The sequence below is a fragment of the Bufo bufo genome, chromosome 10, assembly GCF_905171765.1.
Source record: "Bufo bufo chromosome 10, aBufBuf1.1, whole genome shotgun sequence".
Taxonomy (NCBI): Eukaryota; Metazoa; Chordata; class Amphibia; order Anura; family Bufonidae; genus Bufo; species Bufo bufo.
In genome coordinates this window covers 54443825-54470738 of record NC_053398.1, presented here as the reverse complement: position 1 = coordinate 54470738, position 26914 = coordinate 54443825, and the positions used below count along the sequence as shown (strand labels likewise).

The 26914-nt window shown below is 43.5% G+C and overlaps 1 protein-coding gene across 2 annotated transcripts in view; it reads left to right on the top strand.

The window, feature by feature from the left end:
- CHRM1 (cholinergic receptor muscarinic 1) overlaps positions 1-26914 on the top strand; it is a 235336-nt gene that overhangs the window by 49400 nt on the left and 159022 nt on the right. Inside the window, exon 1 of one of the 2 annotated variants that reach the window (XM_040410400.1) lies at positions 26573-26650. The exons of the other annotated variant lie outside the window; for it this stretch is intronic. The gene's annotated coding sequence lies outside the window, so the exon portion shown is untranslated. Of the gene's footprint in view, positions 1-26572; positions 26651-26914 lie in introns of those variants that run through there. 2 annotated transcript variants of the gene reach the window in all.

Sequence of the window (26914 nt, the reverse complement as noted above, 5' to 3'; positions counted from 1 at the left end):
AAAATTAGGAGCATTTGAAGTGTGAACAGAGCTCTTAACTCCTTCAGTATGCAGGCATAAAACAGATCCTAGAGGAATTTTTGGGAAGGGTGACAGCCTACGATGTCCTTTCTGAGACTGGTCCTTGTAAATGGTAATCAGCTTCCCCCGCAAACAGACACACAGAGCCTGAGATCATGTGTAATTACATAGTAAGGAGACTACTGAAGAGCGCGGGGGAGGCAGCAGACACCTGCAGCAATAACATATATAAAATATATATCATATATAATCACATGTAGCTTTAAGACAGGAAACGCTTATCTCCGATGCTGTTTATAGGAATGAACCGGGTTATAAATAGGTTTCGAGTACATATACTATAGTGCAATATTTTAATGCAATAGATGGGAAAACTTTTCTCCCACAGAGTAATATCAAATGTAATTTTCATGCACTGTACATAGATGAAAGGAAAAGAATACACTAAAAATTGCTTGGACCAAGTCATTTCGGCTTCGCCATGATTCGCTGCTGGCTATCCAGAAATATATCTACAGTATGTGGCTTCAGATCGAACCTGATGAGGAGCACTATCTTCAGTCTTTAGGATGTGATCTAAGTATGTGAGTAGTTTCTTCAATATCTGCATGCATCTTAGGGCTCATGCACACGAATGTGTGCCGGCCGTGCCCGTATTACGGCCCACAAACAGCGTGTCCATAACATATGGGTATCGACTGCATGCGCACAGTATCACGGATGCATACCCAGTCACTTGAATGGGTCCGCAATCCGGAAGACACGGAGTGGAGGCACAAAGCAGAAGGCCACGGAAGCAATACAGAGCGCTTCTGTTGTATTTTAATCCGTGCCTTCACTCTTCACTTCACTTCTGGATTGCGGACCGATTCAAGTTGAATGGGTCTACATCCGCCAGCATAGGCCACAAGGACGGTGCCTGTGCATTGGGGACCGCAAATTGCCCTTAGGCTGAGTTCACATCACCGTTATTTTTCTGTTCTTCTGATCCGTCTCAGAAGAACAGAAAAATGTAAATAAAAAAAAAAGGATCCTGTAAAAAACTGGATCCTGTGCATCAATTATGCACATTTGGCATCCATTTGAGCCATTTCCACCTGCATGCAGTCCGCATCTCAGACGGAAATGGCTCAAACAGATGCCAAATGTGCATAACTGATGTACCATGATCCAGTTTTTTACAGGATCCATTATTTTTCTGTAAAATATTTTTTTTTGAAGAACGAAAAAATAATGGTGATGTGAACTCTCCCTAAATGATATCATGAATGTAGGAGGGTATTTAGATCTAGTATTGCCTGGCTAAGGTGACACTAGCTTCTAGGACAGACGTCAGCAACCTTCGGCACTCCAACTGCTGTGAAACTACAACTCCCAGGATGCTCCATTCATTATTATGAAAGTTCGGAGAAAAGCAGAGTAAGTATGCATGCTGGGAGTTGTAGTTTCACACCAGCTGGAGTACCGGAGGTTGCCTACCCCTGTTCTAGGAGGAGATCACATGAAGTGAGATCCCTGAACATGCACCATGAAAAAGGCGGTGAGAGTCTTTTACAGTCTTCTCCTTATGAGGGGTGAGAAGATGGTTGTCTTCCCTTCCAGCACAGAGAACTTAGGGTCGTCCTCGCCCTCGGAGAGTTCACACATTGACTGCTTACTCTGGATAACAAGTGTCTTCTCAAAATAAAATATTCACATGAACCCTAGTTAATGTTGGCTTACAGATTGTACAAGTCACTCTGATCACGTGAACTTGTTGAGTGAGGTTACATAATTACAGCTTTACGTATGGCTCAGAAATTAGATCAGAATAACTCAATCTAGTCCCAAGCATCATCAGCGAAGCCATCAGAGAATCGGGGTAATTTTTGGGTCAGGCATTAGAAAAATATTAATATCATTGTAAAAGAGAAGATAAGTAAGGGTTTATTTCAGTTACCTTTACAGATTGGCAGGTGGCATGCATACAGTATTCCTCTATGTGGCAACATATTATGTAATTCAGAAGATATAACACAGGAAACAGAGCTCTCCACCCTGGAGACACACACACATAGAGGACTGCATGACTCCGTGTAGCTGCAGGGACCAGGTCATGCGCCAGGGGAGGCCGCCAACAAACCACTTTAAGGCTACTTTCACACTCGCGTTTTGTGCGGATCCGTCATCCGTCATTAACCGTTCAGATAATACTACCGTCTGCATCCGTTCTGAACGGATCCGTTTGTATTATCTTTAACATTGCCAAGACGGATCCGTCTTGAACACCATTGAAAGTCAATGGAGGACGGATCCATTTTCTGTTGTGCCAGACTGTGTCATAGAAAACGGATCCGTACCCATTGACTTTGTGTGCCAGGACGGATCCGTTTGACTTAGTTTCATCAGACGGACACCAAAACGCTGCAAGCAGCGTTTTGGTGTCCATCTCCAAAGCGGAATGGAGACTGAACTGATGCATTCTGAGCGGATCCTTTTCCATTCAGAATGCCTTAGAATGCAAACTGATCCGTTTTGGACGCTTGTGAGAGCCCTGAACGGATCTCAGAAACGGAAAGCCAAAACGCCAATGTGAAAGTAGACTAAGTCAGCCAGGGTATTTAGTTACAGGGCTAGGGCAGCAGACAGAACTCTTTAAAAGGGTTATCCCTGTATTACTTTCATACATACTAAAATTCCTCGTAGTTAATAGCTGTTTTAGGCTAGGTCTACACGACGACATGTGTCGCGTGACAATAAGTCACGCGACAGATAGGGCACAACTACACTGCAACATTTTTCGCGCAACATTTTGTTGCACCAATGTCGCACGATAATTTTTATAATAATAGTCTATGGTGTTGCACTGCGACATGCTGCGACTGCGACCCGACAGTCACAGAAAAATCCATCTCGAATAGATTTTTTGCAACTGTCGCGTCACAGTCGCAGCATGTTGCAGTGCAACACCATAGACTATCATTATAAAAATTGTCGCGCGACATTGGTGCAACAAAATGTCTCACGACAAATGTCGTTGTGTAGACCTAGGGGCACAACTATACTGTCGCGCGACACATAGGGCACAACTATACTGCAACATTGCACGACAATTTTTATAATGGTAGTCTATGGTGTCGCACTGCTGTGACTGCGACGCGACAGTCGCAGAAAAATCCATCTTAAATGTTTTTTTTTGCGACTGTTGTGTCGCAGTCGCAGCATGTCTCAGTGCGACACCATAGACTACCATTATAAAAATTGTCGCGCAACAAATGTTGTCGTGTAGACCTAGCCTTAGCGTATTGCTACACATAGGTTTTTGGTGTGAATTTTTTTTTGGAAAAACACATCCAAAAACATCCATCTGTTTCTCTCAGACATCTGTTAATTGTTTTTGTGGCAGTTTTGGTCAAATAATGTGTTTGAACACATGCATTTTTTGCAGTTTTATATAGGAAACTATGAACTCCCCTGTAATGTCACTTCCTCTGCAGAGCAGTGTGAAAAAAAACTGCATGGATTTAAAAAAATATATATTATCATCTCCCTGCGCCAGTCGCAAATACTGTGTTGCAAGTCGTGTTTGTCATGCCACTTTTCCAAAAAGAGAGCAGGGAGGGGCGTGGCTATCGGGCCCTACAAATTTATCATTTTTGGCAGTTTTCTGTCTAGGTTAGCACCTCAACATAAATTAGACGGGTCCTCCGGCAGCACAGGGGATATCATGTATCTCCCCCATTGTTGCCACTTGCATTTTTTCAAGAAGGAACAGTAAGGCCCCCTGCACATGACTGTTTTTTCCCCCCGTTTACTGGCCGCTTTTTGCGTTCCGTATATGGTCCGTATACGGAACCATTCATTTAAAAAAAACGGAATGTACTCCGTATGCATTCCGTTTCCGTATTTCCGTTCTGTTTAAAGATAGAACATGTCCTATTATTGCCCGCAAATCACGTTCCGTGGCTCCATTCAAGTCAATGGGTCCGCAAAAAAATGGAACACATACGGAAATGCATCCGTATGTCTTCCGTTTCCATTCCGTTTTTTGCGGAACCATCTATTGAAAATGTTATGCCCAGCCCAATTTTATCTATGTAATTACTGTATATGCCATACGGAAAAACGGAACAGAAACGGAAACACAACAGAAACAAAAAACGGAACAACGGATCCGTGAAAAATGGACCGCAAAACACTGAAAAAGCCATACGGTCGTGTGCAGGAGGCCCAAGACAATAGATGTATTTGAGACAAGAATGCCAGAAAATGAGGGGTAAAATGTCGTACCCAGAGCATGGTGTGATAGTAAAAATATGCCATTAACCCAAAATATGAAACTCGAATATCCAAAAGCACCACAACTTTAATCATTCCTATAGAATGCAAAAACTAAAAAGTGCCATGAAAAAATTCAGCAAAAATGCAAAACACCTAAAAAGGCTATGTGTAACACCATCCTTAAAGGGGTTTTCCAGGATTACTATGATTTTAACAGATTTGGACTTTTCTGACCCGTTTTCACCATGTAAATAATTCACTCTGGTTGGTTTACATCCTCCAGGTAGCACTTCCTGTTGCTGGTTACATAGACACTCCCCTATCACTGCCCCTAACAACACCCAGCTAGTTTATAGCTCCTCCGACCCAGCTGGTTACATAGACACTCCCCTATCACTGCCCCTAACAACACCCAGCCAGTTTATAGCTCCTCCCACCCAGCTAGTTACATAGGCACTCCCCTATCACTGCCCCTAACAACACCCAGCTAGTTTATAGCTCCTCCCACCCAGCTAGTTACATAGGCACTCCCCTATCACTGCCCCTAACAACACCCAGCTAGTTTATAGCTCCTCCCACCCAGCTGGTTACATAGACACTCCCCTATCACTGCCCCTAACAACACCCAGCCAGTTTATAGCTCCTCCCACCCAGCTGGTTACATAGGCACTCCCCTATCACTGCCCCTAACAACACCCAGCCAGTTTATAGCTCCTCCCACCCAGCTAGTTACATAGGCACTCCCCTATCACTGCCCCGCCAATGATATAACATCACAGGAAATAGGAAAGAGCTGCATGGACATGGTCATGTGACCACCACCCAGAATGGAAGGCAGGAGCTAAACAGATAAAAGAAATACATTACAAAATGACAACTACCTGCATAAATGACTATTTTAAAAGAAGATGCAAACCAGTTTTTCTAATATTATAATACTGTTTTTGTTTTCTTTCATGTGTGTCCTGTTAGTGCTGGTGCTAATTTGTACTATTGTGGTGGACTGTACACAGAATCAGTCTCTTTTCTCCTTCCTGTGGCTAGCCATAAAAGTCTGAGATGGGAATAGCCCTGGGGACCAATTGGAATGGCCAAGAAGGTTCACCAGAAGTAGCACTGTATAACATGGTTAAATAATTCTGGACAGTATGGATCCCAGTATATCCCATACTGATATTATCAAGTGTGAACAAGTCCTAGGATTTTTACATAAAGTAAGGAGCCAAGATACATTTCTAGATGCCACTTAATAAGTCTAAGCTTGGAAGAGCTGGCCATATGCATTGCATTAATGCCAGTTAAACCTGATAACTTTGGCAGATATCGGGCGAGAGGGTTGACAATTAGATTTTAACTCATTCTTTTGTTCTTGGGCTGATAATCCAAGTGCTAGAGATGGCTGGGAACATTTTATGCCCCTCTGCCCACAGACACTGTAACTGATGCTATTCTGTCCTGTCTATTTGTTGTTCTTCATTGTGAAATGTTTAAAGCTCTCAATGGTAATAGTGAAATACAAATATTTATTATACGTATATTAGAGAGTATTGTGTATCCTTCGGTCTACATCTAGACATATATTACACTGTGTTGAAGCCAAGAATTTACAAATGATGTTTCCAATTATAACAATAGACAATAAATGCTCCCTTCTTGATATTGTTATTAATAGAGTATAATTAATGTTATTACTCATAACAACAGAGCCGCACATGTTACTATTTATCCACAGAGACAAAGCCCTAACTGTTGATGCAGTGTTGATGCCTCTCCAGGGCAAGAGTTTTGTTAGAGAGCAAGTTCTTCAGGGTAAAAAGCACTCGCATATTTCTGGACGGTGCTTTTAAATGCAGATTTGTCTTTTCTCAATTTGTTGATTCATTCAGCGTTGGTGTCCCTATTAGACACTGTTCTTGGAAGTTACTATATACTCTATAGGCTGAGACACACCTAAATATGTGTCACGATGGAGGTCCGTGCCCGCCGCGGTCTTGCTGTCCCAGGCAGGTGCAGACATCGCTCTCTTCTCCCTGTGTGAGTTGAAATTAGAGCTCTGTGAACTTTCCTTCATCACTGAGAGAGTTAAAGGGGTTATGCAAGACCTATAATGCCGTCCCATATGCCCCTCACACAGATTGTACTTACCTTGCTCTTGCTCCCCGGTACCCGCTTCTGCATCTCCCCGTTGCGAGATCCAGGTGCTGGTTAAGTTGCTGATCAGTCTCCCTATTATCTGGACTGTGGTTCTAACTCCTTTCCTGAGCTTTGAGATTATTTCTTGCTAGTAACCAGTGAAGGTGATCTCATCTGGATATCCGTGTACCGAACCATGTTTGTCTTTGGTTCTGCTCCTTTTGGCCTGTCCCGACCTTGGAACTGTGACCTGGATTACGCTTATACTCAGCCTTCCCCGAACTTGGAACTGCTATTTGGAGTATGCAGGTACGCAGCCTGCCCTGACTATTGGACTGTGTTCAGACTGCACTTTTGCCTGTGTCTGTGGTGCTGTCTCTGGCCCCCATGGGTCGGCAGCCAACTACACCAGGACTACTCCAGGAGGTAGCGGCCTGGTTGGTTCCTTGCAGCGAAGTCCAGATCGCTGTACAGGGGTTAAAGGGTGAATACCAGGGAACCGCCAGGAGAATGCCCTTAGGTTAGTTGGCACTGTGGGTCCACACCCACTGTCCATAACAATATGTATGAGCCATGCAGTTAAATGAGGTTTTCTACAATGGACATTTGTTACCAATCGACAAGTTAGGTGGAAAAATATCTGATTGATGGTGGCACCAAGACAGATATCCACAGTCCCCCATTCCCACTCATTGCATGAATACAATCAGGAGGATTTTGAATGGACCAATGCAATGCCACGCATGTGTCCTGCAGCTTAATTTAAGGGTTTTTTTTCCAGTTTGCATTCACAGTCTTCAAAATAATGATTCATGTAATTTTGTAATGTATTTCTTTTACCCTAATTACACCTATCTTCCATTCTGGAATGTGGTCACATGACCATGTCCATGCTGCTCTTTCCTATTTCCTGTTATGTTGTATCCATGAGGCAGTGATGGAGGAGTATCTATGTAACTGGGTGGGAGGAGCTATAGACTAGCTGGGAGTTGTTAGGGGCGGTGCTGGAGCTGTGGCAGAGAGAAATGTATCATGGGTTTGGTTGGATACAACAACAGGAAGTGCAATCTACAGGATGTAGACCAACCAGACTGATTTGTTTATATAGTAAAAACGAAAAAAGATGCACATGAGGTAAGCAACTACATAAGTATATCTGTTAAAAACCATAGTAAACCCAAAAGACCCCTTTAATGTCTGTGAGGCATACGGAAACAGCCAAGAGCTCTGTGTCAGATCCACAGACTTTGAATGGAGTGCCATTGCTCGACATCTGCTCCATTCAAAGATGTCAATACAGGGGTTATGCAGTGAGGAAGAACAGGGGATCAGGACCCCCATTGTAGCAATTGGTGGAGAAACTAGTGGTGGGGCCCCTAGTGATACATTTATCATCTATCTTGTACAAAAATGTCTTACTATATTTGAGCAATATGTTTTGTGTACTTGAAATTTCCTGTTTTTTCAGAATTACTAAAGGGAATGTGCCATCTGAAAATAACCTATAGTTTAAATCAAGTTTTTATGTTAAACTATTTTTGGGGTGATTTTTTTTTTAACATTTTCCAAGTCTCTATTTAAAATAAAATCTAAAATCATGCAGTTTTCACACTAGCCACTAGGGTTAAATACTGTTCTTTGTGAACTGTGGAGAGGGTAGAGGGGAGAAGATAAGCTGTGATATCATCTATTGTGAATGGTGGATCCAGTGTTATCTAGTAGCCCTTGCCTGTGGTGAAAATGTAAGGGCTACTGAAAAGTTACTTGTATAGAACAGGAAGTCTTATCATTATTAGGCTTAGTGGTCGGTGCGAAAAGTGCATGATCTTAGGTGATTTTTTTAAATACTGAGAGTTCAGCACACTCAGAGGAAAGAAGACGGTAGAAGCGGTAGTGGCAATAATGGAGGTTGTAGTTACTCCCGCTGACATACCTGGGCCATGCATTGATGAGAAGAGAGCGCAGCTTTTTTATTTTTCCTTCGGGGCACTCCTTGACTTTTGGAATTCTCCTGCATGATAGGGATTCGGGGTATCCTTGGTGGTGTTAGATTTCAAGGTGTGAGGCAGGGTTCCCTGATACTTGGGGCAGTAATGCTGCTGGTGCTAGTGCACACAATGATAATGCCAGATTTGAGATTTTATGCACCAAGTCCACAGTACTTTACTGAGTCCGTTCAATAGATGGTTTATACAAGCACTGTACACATTAAAGATGTTTTCCGAGATTTTGATACTGATTACCTACCCTCTGGACAGGTTATCAGTATCTTAACCTTCAGGGTCAAAAACCCCAGACCCACACTGATCAGCTGTTTCAGAAGGCACTGGTGCTCCTGTGTAGAGATGGCCCGAACTATCCGACGGCGAACAGTTCCCGGCGAACATAGCTTGTTCGCGTTCGCCTCTGCCGGCCGAACACATGCGATGTTCGGTCCGCCCCCTATACATCATCATTGAGCAAACTTTGACCCTGTACCTCACAGTCAGCAGACACATTCCAGCCAATCAGCAGCATACCCTCCCTCCCAGACCCTCCCACCTCCTGCACAGCATCCATTTTAGATTCATTCTGAAGCTGCAGTCTTAGTGAGAGGAGGGAGACTGTAACTGCTGCTGATTTAATTGGGAAATCGATAGCTAGGCTAGTGAATTCAGTGTCCACTCCAGTCCTGAAAGACTCATCTGATCTCTGCTGTAAGGACAGCGTCCTGACAGCACCCCAAAAAGCCCTTTTTAGGGCTGCAACATTAGTCTGCTTTTTTTTTTTCCTTTATATACATATTGCAGTTGCCTGGCCTGCCTGTGTGTGAGGAGCTGCAGGCCCACAGACTGTAGTGTGCCCACTGCCAGTGCTCACCCCTGTCATTCCGTGTGGCACAGGACTTTGCTTAAAAAAAGGCACTTAATTTTTACACTTTAATCTAAGGTTAGTTGCCTGCCAGTGTGTGTCAGGCTGACTTCCACTGACTGTAGTGTGCCCACTGCCAGTGCCCACCACTCATACCGGCTGGCACAGGACTTTGCATAAAAAAGGCATTTAATTTTTACACTTTAGTGTAATTTCAGCTGCTTGCCTGCTGCTAGTGTGTGTCAGGCCGACTTCAACTGACTGTAGTGTGCCCACTGCCAGTGCCAACCACTGATACCGGGTGGCACAGTAGCTTGCCGATAAATAAGGCATTTAATTTTTAGACAGTAGTCTAAATTCAGTTGCTTGCCTGCTGCCAGTGTGTGTCAGGCCCGCTTCCACTGACTGTAGTGTGCCCACTGCCAGTGCCAACCACTGATACCGGGTGGCACAGTAGCTTGCCGATAAATAAGGCATTTAATTTTTAGACAGTAGTCTAAATTCAGTTGCTTGCCTGCTGCCAGTGTGTGTCAGGCCCTCTTCCACTGACTGTAGTGTGCCCACTGCCAGTGCCAACCACTCATACCGGGTGGCACAGTAGCTTGCCGATAAATAAGGCATTTAATTTTTACACTTTAGTGTAATTTCAGTTGCTTGCCTGCTGCCAGTGTGTGTCAGGCCCGCTTCCACTGACTGTAGTGTGCCCACTGCCAGTGCCAACCACTGATACCGGGTGGCACAGTAGCTTGCCGATAAATAAGGCATTTAATTTTTAGACAGTAGTCTAAATTCAGTTGCTTGCCTGCTGCCAGTCAGTGTGTCAGGCCCTCTTCCACTGACTGTAGTGTGCCCACTGCCAGTGCCAACATCATACCTGATCGTATACACACACTGGATGTTTTAAAGCACGTTATTCCAAACAATTTAGGAATGTTAGTTGATTTATGCCCTTTATGGATTAAAACCCGACTCTGCGTCCACTACGTAATTTTCCATGGGAGTTTTGCCATAGATCCCCCTCCGGCATGCCACAGTCCAGGTGTTAGACCCCTTGAAACAACTTTCTCATCACTATTGTGGCCAGAAAGAGTCCCTGTGGGTTTTAAAATTCGCCTGTCTATTGAAGTCTATGGCGGTTCGCCCGGTTCGCCAGTTCGCGAACATTTGCGGAAGCTCGCGTTCGCTGTTCGCGAACTGAAAATTTTATGTTCGCGACATCACTACTCCTGTGAGCGCCACGGCCTTCTCCGTGCTAACCAAACACAGCGCCATACATTGTGTAGTGGGCATGCTTTGTAAGCTGCGAGAAGGCCTCAGCGCTCACAGGAGCGCTGGTGCCTTCTCAAAACACCTGAACAATGTAAGACCCCTTTAACCCCTTAAGGACCACTTTATGTGGTAATAACTTTAAAACGCTTTTACTTATCCAGGCCATTCTGAGATAGTTTTCTTGTCACATATTGTACTTCATGACAGTGGTAAAATTGAGTAAAAATTTTTATTTATTTTTTATTTAAAAAAAATCCAAAATTACAAAAAAATTTAAAAAATGTGCAAATTTCCAAATTTCAATTTCTCTACTTTTATAATAGATAGCAATACCCCCAAAAATAGTTATTACGTAACATTCCCCATATGTCTACTTCCTGTTTGGATTATTTTGTGAATGCTATTTTTTTTTTGGGGGGGGGGGACGTTACATGGCTTAGAAGTTTAGAAGCAAATCTAAAACCCACTCTTTCAGGACCAGTTCAGGTCTGAAGTCACTTTGTGAGGCTTACATAATAGAAACCACCCAAAAATGACCCCATTTTCAAACTACACTCTCAAGGTATTCAAAACTGATTTTACAAACTTTGTTAACCCTTTAGGTGTTCCACAAGAATTAATGGAAAATAGAGATAACATTTCCAAATTTCACTTTTTTGGCAGACATTCCATTTGAATCCATTTTTTCCCAAAGCAAGGGTTAACAGCCAAACAAAACTCAATATTTATGGCCCTGATTCTGTAGTTTACAGAAACACCCCATATGTGGTTGTAAACTGCTGTACGGGCACACGGCAGGGCGCAGAAGGAGAGGAACGCCATATGGTTTTTGGAAGGCAGATTTTGCTTGACTGGTTTTTTGACACCATGACCCATTTGAATCGCCCCTGATGCACCCCTAGAGTAGAAACTCCAAAAAGTTACCCCATTTTGGAAACTACAGGATAAGGTGGCAGTTTTGTTGGTACTATTTTAGGGTACACGTGATTTTTGGTTGCTCTTTATTACACTTTTTGTGAGGCAAGGTAACAAGAAATAGTTTTGGCACCGTTTTTATTTTTTGTTATTTACAACATTCATCTGACAGGTTAGAGTATGTGGTATTTTTATAGAGCAGGTTGTCACGGACGCGACAATACCAAATATGACTACTTTTTGGGTTGTTTGTTTCAGTTTTACATAACAAAGCATTTTTGAAAAGAAAAAAGATTTTTTTAGTGTCTCCACATTCTGAAAGCCGTAGTTTTATAGATTTTTTGGGCGACTGTCTTGTGTAGGGGCTAATTTTTTTCGGGATGAGATCACAGGTTGATTGGTACTATTTTGTGGTGCGTATGACTTTATGATCGCTTGCTATTACACTTTTTGTGATGTAAGATGACAAAAAATGGCTCTTTGGATATTTTTTTTTTATGGTATTCACCTGAGGGGTTAGGTCATGTGATAATTTTATAGAGCAGGTTTATACGAACGCGGCGATACCTTATATGTCTACTTTTTTTTTATTTATGTAAGTTTTACACAATGATTTCATTTTTGTAACAAAAAAAAATCATGTTTTAGTGTCTCCATAGTCTGAGAGCCATAGTTTTTCAGTTTTTGGGCGATTATCTTAGGTAGGGTATGATTTTTGCGGGATGAGATGACGGTTTGATTGGCACTATTTTGGGGTGCGTATGACTTTTTGATCGCTTGCTGTTACACTTTATGTGATGTAAGGTGACAAAAAAAAGCTTTTTTTAAACCGTTTTTTTTTTTTTTTTACGGTATTCACCTGAGGGGTTAGGTCATGTGATATTTTTATAGAGCAGGTTCTTACGGATTCGGCGATACCTAATATGTATACTTCTTTTTATGTACTTAAGTTTTACACAATACCAGCATTTTTTAAACAAAAAAAATGATGTTTTAGTTTCTCCATATTCTGAGCCATAGTTTTTTTTATTTTTTGGGAGATTGTCTCATGTAGGGGCTCATTTTTTGCGGGATGAGGTGATGGTTAGATTGGTACTATTTTGGGGGGGCATACGCCTTTTTGATCACTTGGTGTTGCACTTTTTGTGATGTAAGGTGTTAAAAAAGGCTTTTTTTTTACACTGTTTTTATTTTAATTTTTTTATAGTATTTATCGGACAGGGTGGATCATGTGATATATTTATAGAGCCGGTCATTACGAACGCGGTGATACCTAATATGTGTGGGTTTTTGGTTTTTATTCTGTTTTTTATTATAAAATAAGAGGAAAGGGGTGTTGTTTTTTTTTTCTTTTTTACTTTATTAATTTTATTACTTTATTAATTTTATTAAAATCACTTTTTTTTTTACTTTCTTTTCTTTACTTTATTTCTGATGTTCACTTTTGGGGGTCTGATCCCCTCTGCAATGCATTACAATACATCTGTATTGTAATGCATTGCCTGTTAGTGTATGACACTGAGTCATACACTAAAAGGTTGCCTAGGAGACTCAGCCTGAGGCTGGATCTCCTCGGCTCCCATAGAAGGCAGGTCCCGATGTCGTGCAAGGCATTGGTCAGCCTCTGCACGGCATCCTTCTGAGACATCGAGCCCCCGCCACAGCAGCACGGTGACTCGATAGGCTCACTCAAACACAAGCCCCTTCTATGCCGCGGTCAGCGGCATAGAAGGGGTTAATCCACCGTGATCGCCGATACGGGGGGCCTGCTGATTGGGTGCCTGCTGAAATCAGTTCCGATTACCGCCCGCCGCGTGGCGATGATCGGAAATACACAGGGCGTACAGATACGTCCTGTGTCCTTAAGTACCGGGACATCAGGGCGTACCTGTACACCCTATGTCCCCAAGAGGTTAATGGCAGTATTTATAGTTTTCATATGCAATTCCCAAGGCTGTATATGGGAGATAGAGGAATGAGTTTCTTTTTCATAGTCTGCAATATTTTACTGATAATAAGCCCTAGCGCTATTTTGCAAGGTTTTTGGAGTAGGCTTAAAATATAAGCCCTACTCCAAAAATAAGCCCTAGATACAGCAGTATTTTTTTTTTATATAAAGGAAGGTGGGGGAAATGTGCGGGCTGCAGCAGCTAAGGAGTGCTCACTAATGGCTCCTGAGCTGCCATCTAACTGTGGGCGGGCGGGCAGCGCAGGCTTCAGTGAATTAGCCTTCAGTGAAGCCGCCAGGCCGCGCATACATCGCGGCACTAAGCAGCACCTGAGGGGCGGGCTGGCGGCTTCACTAAAGGCTAAATTATGCCGGCAGCCCACACTTCCCTTCACTTTCATGTTGGGCGGGCTGGCGGCTTCTCTGTATGCCCTGTACTGCCGCCAGCCCAAACGTTCTTACTTACATGAAGGAGGCAGCAGGAAGATCTCCTTTTCCTCTCTCTCCTGCCTGGAGGAGCTCCCTACATCTCTCCCGTGCCGTATCTGCTCTCCCTGGTACCGTAGATTGCTGCCTAGGTCCCTTGGGTAAGGTCAGCTCAGGGGCAATATACGGTACCAGAATGAAAAATGTGTGGCAAATATGACTATAACCCCCCTCATCCATAGGAATGCACCCATGTACTGCAGTATATGGGTGCATTCCTATGGATGAGGGGGGTTATAGTCATATTTAATATAAACACTGTCCAGGGACTGTTCTGTAATTGGCATGTGTCTATATAAAATATGTTCATGGAGCCAAAATAAGCCCTACCCCAATAATAAGCCCTAACCCTTTTTTCGGAGAAAATATAAGACCCTGTCTTATTTTCGGAGAAACACATAGTATTCTCAGTGTAAATGTTCTATCCTTGTCCATAAAACATGAAAGAATAGGACATGCTCTATTTTTTTTTTGTGTGGCTGGAGAACGGACATATGGATATGGACAGCACACGGGTGAAACGAATGGGTCCGCATTTATTTGCGGGCCAGATGTAGACACAAAACACGGCTGTGTGCATGAGCCCTTAGTTGGAATTTTTTTTTTTTCCACGATAAATTTTTATTGAGTTTTTATATAATTTGTCCGTTTTGATGGAGTAAAAACAAATATGTTATGATTGTATATTTAGGTATATATCAATTTAATTTCATAGAATAGAAAGTAATAAATCTAGTAAATAAATTATTAAATTGTTTACAAAAAATAAAACTACGTTTTAATAACCAGTATTAACCGACAAATTATTATAAATTATAATTAACAATCAGGGAAGTGGGGTTAGGCTACTTTCACACTAGCGTTGTTTTAATCCGGCGTTCAATTCCGACACCGGAACTGCCCGCCGGATCCGGAAAAACGTGTGAAAACGGATTACATTTGAATCCTGATCAGGATTTTGATAACAATGAAAAAATGCATTGGAAAAAACGGATCCGCCATTTATGGACTTTAACTTTTTTTTCACATTTTTCGGGTTTAACATGCAAAAGCCTGATCCGTTTTGACTGAACACACAGCGCCAGATCCGGCGTTAATGCAAGTCAATGGGAAAAAGGCCTGATCCGGCGTTCAGTCAAAGTGTTCAGGCTTTTTGGCCGGAGGTAAAAATACTGCATGCTACGGTTTTCTGAAAAGCCTGATCAGTCAAAAAGACTGAACTGAAGACATCCTGATGCATCCTGAAGGACTGACTCTCCATTCAGAATGCATGGGGATAAAACTGATCAGTTCTTTTCCGGATTTGAGCCCCTAGGACGGAACTCAACGCCGGAAAAGAAAAACGCTAGTGTGAAAGTACCCTTAAACATGACAAATAAAATAAAAATAAAAAATCTGTATTGCAGGAACTGTAGTTATAGTTGATATAATAGTGTGACATATTATTAAAAAGTACTTATACAACATATGAGTAGGAGTAATTTAAAACACATCATAGTGTGATCATCATATTATTTGTCACTGATCTATTAAAACCAGAAGCAATAACACTAGTGTGACTAGAGTATTAAAATGTCAAAAGGATGAAGCTTATTTTCTAATACTGACACAATGCTTACATGCCGCAATGCCTCAGCACTGAACCACCACTCATATACACTTATGGCAATGTAATTAGGCGTCACTCTACAGCAGTCACTTATTTAGTAATCTGGCTGATGTCTAATACGGTTGTGGTTGCTCTCAACTTCTCATGCCACTCATCCACACGCAGTCCTCACCAGCTTCCGAGACCCATAACATGCTATGATTAGTGTTGAGCGAAGCGAAGCAATCGAAGTGGAATTCGGTCCGAGGTTTAGGAAAACTGATTCTAGACAGAGCCAAATTTTCTCGCCCTTTGTGTTAACGAATCAGGTTTTCCTAAAATGGTGACCGCATGTGTTTAAAAGTGAAAATAAAAAGCTTGGTGATGTCACAGCCCTATAAAACCCTCATCCCACGCAGTTGCCGCCATTTCACTGTGAGCTGACCTTAGGGAGAAACGTGGAAAGCCCTCATGCGCTAGGGACAGTGTTGCTAAAAACTGTTTTAAAAAGGAATATTGGAGAGGGAAAGTGCAGGGAGAGTTTTTTGAGACTGTAGGGATACTGTAGGTTGAGCAATTACCGTGTGCAGCATGTTCTAGTGCACCCACATTGAGAGTCAATCCCTTATTTTGGTGGTACAGTTACGTTGCGTCCATATTCCAGGACCGGACTATGTATTTTTTTGCCCTGTACATCGTTGCGTCCATATTCCAGGACCGGACTATGTATTTTTTTGCCCTGTACATGTGTTCAGTGGAGCTAAATGGATCATAGCAAATGCTTTCTGTTAGCTGTTGCGTTACATAAAGACGGTATGACGCCACGGTATAATTCATGTGTGGACTGGAATGAAATTGATTAAAGCAAATGCCTTCTTTTAGCCGTTGCGTTACATGGCATCAGTATTAGGCCACGGTTAAATACTTCACCCGGTACATGTGTGCAGTGGAACAATATTTATCATAGCACATGCCTTCCGTTAGCGACACACTTGTTATACACTATGACCAACAGACAGTTGTCTGGCCCTCCAAAGGAAGAGGCAGTGGCAAAAATAATTCTGTAGCCAGCACAAGTAGCAGCAGAAGAAGGGGTGGTGGTAGCGGCAACAGACCAGAGGTGTCACTGTCATCTAGTGGTTGTGTTTTAACCAACAATCCAGCTGTACTGGAATGGTTGACTCGCTCTTCACAATCATCTTAAGTTACAACAGATACATACAGCCAGCAATCGGTGGGTTCCTCTGACACTATGCTTTGTTGGCATGGCACCAACTACCTCTATGCACTCAACCGGCCCAGAATCTGCTTCTTGCTTTTTCTGCTCCGTCTGTTAGCCAGGTAATGTTTGCCGCCAGCTCTTCTCCACTTTTAAATGACAATGACCTTTGTGGGGACAGTCGGCAGTTACAGGCCAGCACAGACTTGGAGGAAAGGTCTGCTGCAAACTACTTTAGGCATGCAACTACCAATGATGGGAGCACATGTTGCGAGAGGTCAGGGATGTGTGCAAGAGACAGGTGAGGGTGACATGAGTGACTTGCAAACATATGTAGATGATGATGTAGCCGATCGCATGTAGGAGCTGATGAACAAGGGGCATCGTCATCAGGTGGTGGGGTGGCAGCGTGCCTGTGAGACAGCAGGGTGGAAGCAGTGGGAGAACTGGAGCCAAATGCGGGAGGGGTCCACCATCTGCTACTCAGGAGACTACCTGTGAGGAGCATACTAGCAGTGCACGGGCGGTATGCAGGATGTATGGGCAGAAGGCCAAGGTGCTAATGTTGGCATGACGGCCCTGCGTCAACACATGGAGCATCACCATAAAGTGGCGTGGGAAAACCGTGCCACTTAATTAGTGTTACAGCCTGATGCACCAACTGCTGCATCTCCCACTAGCCCGCACCCTTCTTCAGCAGTCAGGGCTCGCCAATGTCGGCAGAAGAAAGCCGTCATTCCTTCCCATCGAATTCAATGTCGTCTACTGCTCCTAATGCTCCTCTTCCTACTCTTCGTCACTTGTTTCGACAGCAATCGATCACTGAGGTGATTGCAAAAAGACAACAGTATGTTTGCATTCATCCAATAGCGCACAAGCTGAATGTGCACCTGGCCAAGTTGCTGATACTACAGTCCCTCACTTTCCATGTAGCTGACTATTGAAGTAGTATGTAGAAAAATATGAAAATCAATATTTTTTTTTTTATGCACCCCTTAGGGGGCCAGGTCTTAATGACGACCATCCTCATCTTTTGCTGGTTTTACTTCTTCCAAATAATCCTTTGAAGTCTCCATTTCCGAGAAAAGTCAGCAAGATGCAGAGAAAGAAGGAGCTGGATATTCCTGATGATATATTCTTATTGATATTAGATGATGTGGAAAAGGATGAAAAGTAGATGGCAGAAGAAGGGTCTTCCACTCTGGGAATGTGCCATGATGATTTTTCCCTCCCCTTTTATTGGTTTGTTGGATCCAACTGCAGGTCACCTGCTGCGCCACGGATGATCTTCATATATTGTCACGGATGGTGTACAGGAAACAAGACAATACAATATAATCAATGACTCACTGGATCCACAACTAAGGAACAAAAGGGAGACCCCTGCATGAGACATGCCGCTCTCCCTTATTGCTCAGCCTATGCGACCATCCCAAAGGTGGATGGGCGCATATCCACGTACCTCGACTATCTTACACCTGAAGACCCTACAATAGTGAGGGGATACGACCACCGGCTCCCTACACAGACACGGAGGGAGTCAGGGTCACCTGGATCCAGAAAACAGAAAATCATAAATACATAAACAGCACTTATCTTGCAGACGACTGGGGACTGTGGACTGAGAACTAGGAACAGCATGCACACACACTTCAGGAAGTTGTATAAGCCGCACACTACTGCATTCTGGGGAGGAACTTAAAGGGCAGCAATCAGTCCAACTGCATGACAGCTGAGATAGACTAACGAGATGAGGAACTCAACCAAAACAAAGAAATTCAAGGAGGAGGATCTGAAAGGCTCCTGTCAGAGCTTCTCAGCTGTCTGGCTGTGACAGTACCCCTCCCTCTACGAGTGGACTCCGGACACTCAGAGCCCACCTTCTCAGGATGGGACCTATGGAAAGCCCTGATGAGACGAGAGGCCTTAATGTCCGTCACTGGGACCCACATCCTCTCTTCAGGACCATAACCCTCCCAATGAACGAGGTACTGGAGGGAACCGCGGACAAGACGAGAATCCACAATCCTAGAGACCTGAAATTCAAGATTTCCATCAACCATAATCGGAGGAGGAGGCAAAGGCGAGGGTACAATCGGTTGAATATAAGGTTTCAATAAGGACTTATGAAAAACATTATGGATCTTCCAAGTCTGAGGAAGATCAAGACGGTAGGCAACAGGATTGATGACAGACAGGATCTTGTAAGGCCCAATAAACCTAGGACCCAACTTCCAGGAGGGAACCTTCAATTTGATATTCTTGGTAGACAACCACACCAGATCACCAACATTCAGGTCCGGACCAGGCACACGTCTCTTATCTGCCACACGCTTATATCTCTCACTCATGCTCTTTAGATTATCCTGAATCTTTTGCCAAATAGATGACAAAGACGAGGAGAATCTATCCTCATCAGGTAAACCAGAAGACCCCTCTCCCGAGAAAGTCCCAAACTGCGGATGAAACCCATATGCACCAAAAAATGGTGACTTATCAGAGGACTCCTGACGACGGTTATTTAAAGCAAACTCAGCAAGGGACAAAAAAGAACACCAATCCTCCTGATTCTCCGCCACAAAACAGCGCAGATATGTCTCCAGATTCTGATTGACGCGCTCCGTCTGGCCATTCGACTGCGGGTGGAAAGCAGAAGAGAATGACAACCGAACCCCCAAGCGAGAACAGAAAGCCTTCCAGAATCTGGAAACAAACTGCGTGCCCCTATCAGAGACTATGTCTGAAGGAATACCATGCAATTTGACAATGTGGTCAATAAATGCCTGCGCCAGCATCTTAGCATTGGGCAAATCAGGAAAAGGGATAAAATGCACCATTTTGCTAAAACGGTCCACCACCACCAGAATCACAGTCTTCCCCGAGGAACGAGGCAAGTCCGTTATGAAGTCCATGGACAGATGTGTCCAAGGACCGGAAGGAATGGGCAAAGGGAGGAGAGGACCTGATGGCCGTGAATGAGGGACTTTGGCACGAGCGCAAGTCTCGCAAGCTGCCACAAAACCCTCAACTCACTTACGAAGCGCAGGCCACCAGAATATCCGAGCGATGAGATCCAGTGTGGCTCTTGCCCCCGGGTGCCCAGCAAGGACCGTATCGTGGTGTTCTTTAAAAATCTTGTGTCTCAAAGCGAGAGGCACAAACAACCTCCCAGGAGGACAAAGATCAGGAGCTTCTGACTGGGCTGCCTGCACCTCTGCCTCCAATTCAGGAAAAAGAGCAGAGACCACCACACCTTCAGCCAAAATGGGACCCGGGTCTTCAAAATTCCCACCTCCCGGAAAACAACGTGACAGGGCATCTGCCTTCACATTCCTAACCCCAGGGCGGAACGTGACAACAAAATTAAACCTTGAAAAGAACAAAGACCATCTGGCTTGTCTCGGGTTCAGACGCTTGGCTGACTCCAAGTAGGCCAGATTTTTATGGTCAGTAAACACGGTAATAGGGTGTCTGGCTCCCTCTAGCCAATGGCGCCATTCCTCAAAAGCCAACTTGATGGCCAACAATTCCCTATCTCCCACATCATAATTTCTCTCTGCGGAGGAGAGTTTCTTTGAGAAAAAGGCACACGGTTGCCATTTGGCAGGAGAGGAACCCTGAGACAAGACCGCACCCACCCCTACCTCAGAAGCATCAACCTCAACTATGAAGGGTAACGAAATATCAGGTTGTACCAGGATGGGAGCGGAAGCAAAACTCTCCTTGATATTAGAAAAGGCCTTACGCGCCTCTACCGACCAGGAAGAAAAATCTACCCCCTTTCTGGTCATATCAGTGAGTGGTTTAACAACAGAGGAATAATTCAAAATAAATTTCCTGTAATAATTGGCAAAGCCCAAAAAACGCATCAGCGCCTTCTGATTCTCAGGAAGCTCCCACTCAAGCACAGCGCGGACCTTCTCGGGGTCCATGCGAAAACCAGAAGCGGAGAGAAGAAACCCCAGAAATTGAATTTCTGGAACTGCAAACACACATTTTTCCAGTTTTGTGTATAATTTATTCTCCCGCAGAATGAGCAAGACCTGACGTAAGTGTTCCTTATGAGTCTTGAAATCAGGAGAAAAAATCAAAATGTCATCCAAATACACTAATACAAATTTTCCCATTAAATGATAAAAAATGCTGTTCACGAAATGCTGAAAAACGGCTGGGGCATTCATCAAACCAAAAGGCATAACCAAATTCTCAAAATGGCCCTGAGGGGTATTGAAAGCCGTCTTCCATTCGTCTCCTTCTCTGACCCTGACTAGGTTGTATGCCCCTCTTAGGTCTAATTTGGAAAAGACTTTAGCCCCAACAACCTGGTTAAACAGGTCCGGGATCAGAGGAAGCGGATAAGGATCACGAATAGTGATACTGTTCAGCTCCCTGAAATCCAGACAAGGTCTTAAAGAACCATCTTTTTTCTTAACAAAGAAAAAGCCAGCGGCAACAGGTGACTTTGAGGGTCGTATGTGTCCTTTTCTCAGACTCTCAGAGATATAAGCACGCATAGCGACCCTCTCAGGTTGGGAGAGATTGTATAAACGAGATTTAGGCAGCTTGGCGCCTGGGATGAGATTAATAGGGCAATCATACTCCCTGTGCGGAGGCAAATCCTGAACTCCACTCTCAGAGAAGACATCCGAAAATTCAGAGAGGAAAGGTGGTACAGTCTTAGTAGAAACCTCAGAAACAGATGTTATGAGGCAATTCTCTCTGCAAAAGTCACTCCAACCATTTATTTGCCTCGCTTGCCAATCAATGGTGGGGTTATGTTTAGTGAGCCAGGGTAGTCCCAACACTAGAGGAGTAGGCAAACCGCTAAGGACGAAACATGACACATCCTCAACATGAGCATCACTCACAATTAAACGGATATTGTGAACTATGCCCTTTAATGATTTCTGAGAAAGTAGAGCGGAATCAATAGCAAAAACAGGAATATCCTTTCCCAAAGTGCATACCTGGAAACTATGAGTTATTGCAAATTGATTATCAATGAGATTGACAGCTGCTCCACTATCCACAAAAAACTCACAAAAAATGCTCTTGCTCTTTAGCGCCACCCTAGCAGGTAGGACAAAACGGGAACTACAAGCAAACGGAAAACCTTCAATTTCCGCCTCAACCCTGCCAATAGTAACAGACGGAACATTTTTAAAAGATTTTTTCCTTTTTGTCTCTTTATTACTCCCAGAAAACTGCCTGAATCTCCTAGAGGGACAAACATTTGCCAAATGATTTATACCTCCACAACAAAAACAAACCCTCCCATGCGGGCTGAATCTTCTATTGTCTGAGGCAATCAACCCCAGCTGCATGGGTTCCTGCTCAGAAGGGGCTGACAGTGACTGAGACCCCTGCGCACAGAAAGAGACCGCTGCACTGTCCCGGGACTGAGTATGACAGGAAGGAGAGATCTCTCCTCCCTCACTAAGACGCCTGTCAATACGAACGGCCTGAGACATAGCAGAGTCCAGGGAGATTGGCCTCTCATGAAAGGCAAATGCATCTTTCAATCCCTCTGAAAGACCCTGGCAAAATTGACTTCGGAGTGCAGCATCATTCCAACCAGTATCAGCTGCCCATCTCCGAAATTCTGAGCAGTATATCTCTGCGGATTGTTTACCCTGGCATAACAGACGTAGTTTAGACTCAGCCAGAGCAATACGATCCGGATCATCATATATCTGACCCAGGGCTAAAAAGAATTCATCCACTGAGTGGAGGGGCCGTGCCCCCTCCGGTAGCGAAAAGGCCCAAGACTGAGCGTTACCCCTGAGCAGCGATACAATGATCCCCACCCTCCGTTCTTCATCACCAGAGGAATGGGGAAGAAGGCGAAAATGGAGTTTGCAAGCCTCTTTAAAACGCACAAAATTCTCACTACCCCCAGAGAACGTATCCGGGAGCGAGATCTTAGGCTCAGCACAAACTCCATGAACGCAAGCTGAACCGGTCACTTGAAACTGAGAAAAAATCCTACGGAGATCAGCTACCTCCAATGAAAGACCCTGGAGGCGTTCAGCCAAAAGTGAAACCGGATCCATGCTTGAGACGGTTTTGGCGGCTTATAATGTCACGGATGGTGTACAGGAAACAAGACAATACAATATAAACAATGACTCACTGGATCCACAACTAAGGAACAAAAGGGAGACCCCTGCATGAGACCTGCCGCTCTCCCTTATTGCTCAGCCTATGCGACCACCCCAAAGGTGGATGGGCGCATATCCACGTACCTCAACTATCTTACACCTGAAGACCCTACAATAGTGAGGGGATACGACCACCGGCTCCCTACACAGACACGGAGGGAGTCAGGGTCACCTGGATCCAGAAAACAGAAAATCATAAATACATAAACAGCACTTATCTTGCAGACGACTGGGGACTGTGGACTGAGAACTAGGAACAGCATGCACACACACTCCAGGAAGTTGTATAAGCCGCACACTACTGCATTCTGGGGAGGAACTTAAAGGGCAGCAATCAGTCCAACTGCATGACAGCTGAGATAGACTAACGAGATGAGGAACTCAACCAAAACAAAGAAATTCAAGGAGGAGGATCTGAAAGGCTCCTGTCAGAGTTTCTCAGCTGTCTGGCTGTGACATATATAGTTTTAGGATGCAAGAAATAAAGGTAAGTATAACTTTAATTATGAGGTAAAATGTATTCAGTAATCAACTCTGGGCCCCATGTGGCCCCATTATCTAATTCTTATACAAAGCAGCATTTTCCAGAGACTGCAGGCCAAAAATAATTTGCATATTGTGGCACGCCCCTACCAGCCAAACCCCATACTAGCAATAGCCCCTGTTTGGCTAACATATTATATTGCTGCTACTAGTTTGCAGGCTCCTGTACCTTATGGCAATAATCCGGCGGCCATATTTGATCCATCCATCATGTTCGGCCCATCTGGTTTTAACCTCAATACATTTTTAAAGTGAAATACCATCCGGTTCATAGTATTTGTATAGATTTAGATTTTTTTTATACTTGGAATATGGAAATCATTCTGTTTTTAAAGGGATTCATGTCTACTGTGTTAAAAATTATTTCAGTAGTTTTCTATTTGACAGAACAGAGCAAATGTTAATGTGTACATTTTATATTTATTCTCAGTTTGTTTTAAAGTTTTTGTTTTCAGAGCATATAGTACGGGGCCCATTTTTGTTTCTGCATTTTAGTTTTTCGGAGACCCGTGATTTCACTGCAGGGGCCTTACCCCTTTGTCTTACCTCCCAGTTGCTGTGATCAACACCGAGTGGTTAAATGACGGGGTTCGGTGGGATTGCCATTCCCCGTCATTGCGGCCGAGTGTCTGCTGTATGATACACCTGCCAGCGTATGGAATGGGCTCACTGCAACAGACTGCTCCATACATTCCCTCTGCCACCGTGACATATGGGTACGTCACAGTGGCTCAAGGGCTTAGATACTCTGTTACTTCCACTGCTGCTGCTGATACTGCTCTCCCTGATTTATAGTGATTTGTGACAAATTAATTTGCAACAAATCTAATTTTTTGGGCGAACTTCGGCGAATCAACGAATCAAATTTTTTACAACTTTGCTCATCTCTAGCTATGATGGAAATGTTTACCGCAGTATATATCCACTGTTATACACTGGAGTTCATTGGGGCATTATGTCCTGGCACTGTGACCCTGAAATACTCAGTGTGGTTTCAGTTATATGCAGTATTAATAAATAAGAATTCATAATTGCTACTGGCCTTACATACTCTATCTATTTTCTGTGAGACTTGGAACTCCACCTTGTACATGGCACCTAAGGTGTAAGGTTTCTACTAGATGACCTCACTCTAGGAGGGGATCCGGAAAAGTAACATAATAGCCCCCCCACACTAGTGCTATCTGTGTGTACACACAAGGTCATGCTTTCCTATTTAGCATCCCATGGGGATGAGTGCAGGAATAGAAGAGGGAACAAGAAGGGAAATTACTTGGAAATGAATGTTTCCTGATGGTTTTAAACATGCACGCCACCTATGTATTCTGAATATGAGTTCTAAGATTGTATGCTGCTTCAACCCCTAGGTTACATCATAACCTCTTATACATTGCACAATTAAACAATATACAATACGCATGGACTCTTAACAATATGCAGTACATACCCACTCCGTTCTTAAAACTTATGGAACTAGGAAGTTGGTGCTATTCATGGCCAACAAGGTGACCTTGGATGCAGAAGATAGAGGGAGTCGACATATTATAAAGGAAATGTGATTTGTAGCTACATCTGGTGATGAGGGATATCCTAAAACAGGCTTGTCTACCAGATATAAGTAGGCAAAGGTTCTCAAGCTAAAGCTCACCGGTTAGGATCAGATACTATTACTGATCCATTACTGGTCTCTCATAGATGTCATGTCTGAATTCTTTATGTAGCCTATATAGATATATACTCCTTCCTTTTCTGGCCAATTACAGGTTATCTTTGTAGCACAGTCCAGCTCATTACTGGCTATTTAGGTGCAAGGTGTGCACTAGAGAGAGAGAGCCATCTGAGGAGACAGAACCTGCCCGGGGAGACTTGCTGAGGTTGCTAGCCTCGAAGTGGACATTTACTCTTGCTGTGATGTAACATATGTTAATGTGATTTAGTTGCGTGGTTGGTTGGTTGGTAGTAAGCAACTTGTATAGTCAGGAAGACTTGTATGTTTAGTTAGGGCTCAGGCGAGCAGTGGTTGATTTGTGTTTTGGGCCTGAATGTAAAGGCTATACTAATATTTTGTGCAACAAAATAAACAGGCAAAGCCCTTTTTGAAATGGAAAATGTATTTATTATAAAATTTACCATAACTTCATCAGTATTAGAAACTTGTGGCCATCATTAAGTCATTTCACTTGCTTGAAGGGCATCTGCCAGCAGTTTTATACCTATGACACCGGCTGACCTGTTACATGTGCGCTTGGCAGCTGAAGACATCTGTGTTGGTCCCATGATGTGTTGGTCCAATGTTGTTTTAATATATGCAAACGAGCCTCTAGGAGCAATGGGGGCATTGCCATTACTCCTAGGCTCACTTTCATACATTAAAACACAATTTTTCTCAGCAATGAGGGCACATATGAATATGGGACTAACACAGATGTCTTTAGCTGCCGAGGGCACATGTAACAGGTCAGCCAGTGTCATAGGTACAAATCTGCTGATAGATACCCTTTAAACAGCTCCAACGTATTCCACAGTGTTTTACAGACATTGGCATCACTTACTGTCCTCAGTGGGGTCACAATCTACATTTCTTATCAGTATGTTTTTAGAGTTCAGTCAGAAACTGGATACCATGAGAAAACCCAAACATGCGGAGAACATACAAATTCCATGCAGAGGTCGTCCTTGATTGAATTCAAACCCTGGACTCCAGGTTTGCAAGGCGACAGAAAGGGTGCCAAATTTTTGAAGGCACACTCCCTGCTATAGGCAGATAGGTGACTGCGCTGGTCCCCACAGATTAATGGAATTCCATTGTAGTCACCCACCAACTACTGCACATGTTGCTAGGCAACACCAGACACCACACTCTTGGACTCCATAACTGATTTTATTACATTGGTAGACTGATTTTCTCCGTTTTTTTCCCTTGAAGATGGTTTTAACTTATGAGCCTTAACAATTTCAAACTTACATATTCATTAAATTGTAGTCTATTTTTCTCATCTCTTTACACAAGGGAAAGAGGCAAGATAGAAAAACAAAATCATCAGCTGAAATAAGCCAGTAAAGTACTGATAGAGTCAACGTGATATTAATGCCTGGCCGTACAGCACATATAACCTGACGCTTATTTATTGCCGTTTACATTGCAGGTCTCCGAGTGACTACTCCACTTGTCTTGTGGAAGGTGTGATTCATTTAATTGGTGTTCTTGCACGTAGTTCAGGACGGCGTTTATGTTCTCAGCTGTCTCTTCTTATGTGGTAAGTGGTAATGTCATCAGGGATGTTTGGAGAGCAATGATGTCACTACTGTAAAATATAACATGTGGTGAGCAGTAATGTCACTTGTGTCACATGATTAAAGGGGTTGTCTCCCTTCGGCATGGCATTTCTCATATAGACAAACTTAATACAAGGCATTTACTAATGTATTGTGATTGTCCATATTGCCTCTTTTTCTGACTTGATAAATTTTTCCATCACTTTAGACACTGCTCGTATCCAGGGGTTATAACCACCCACCAA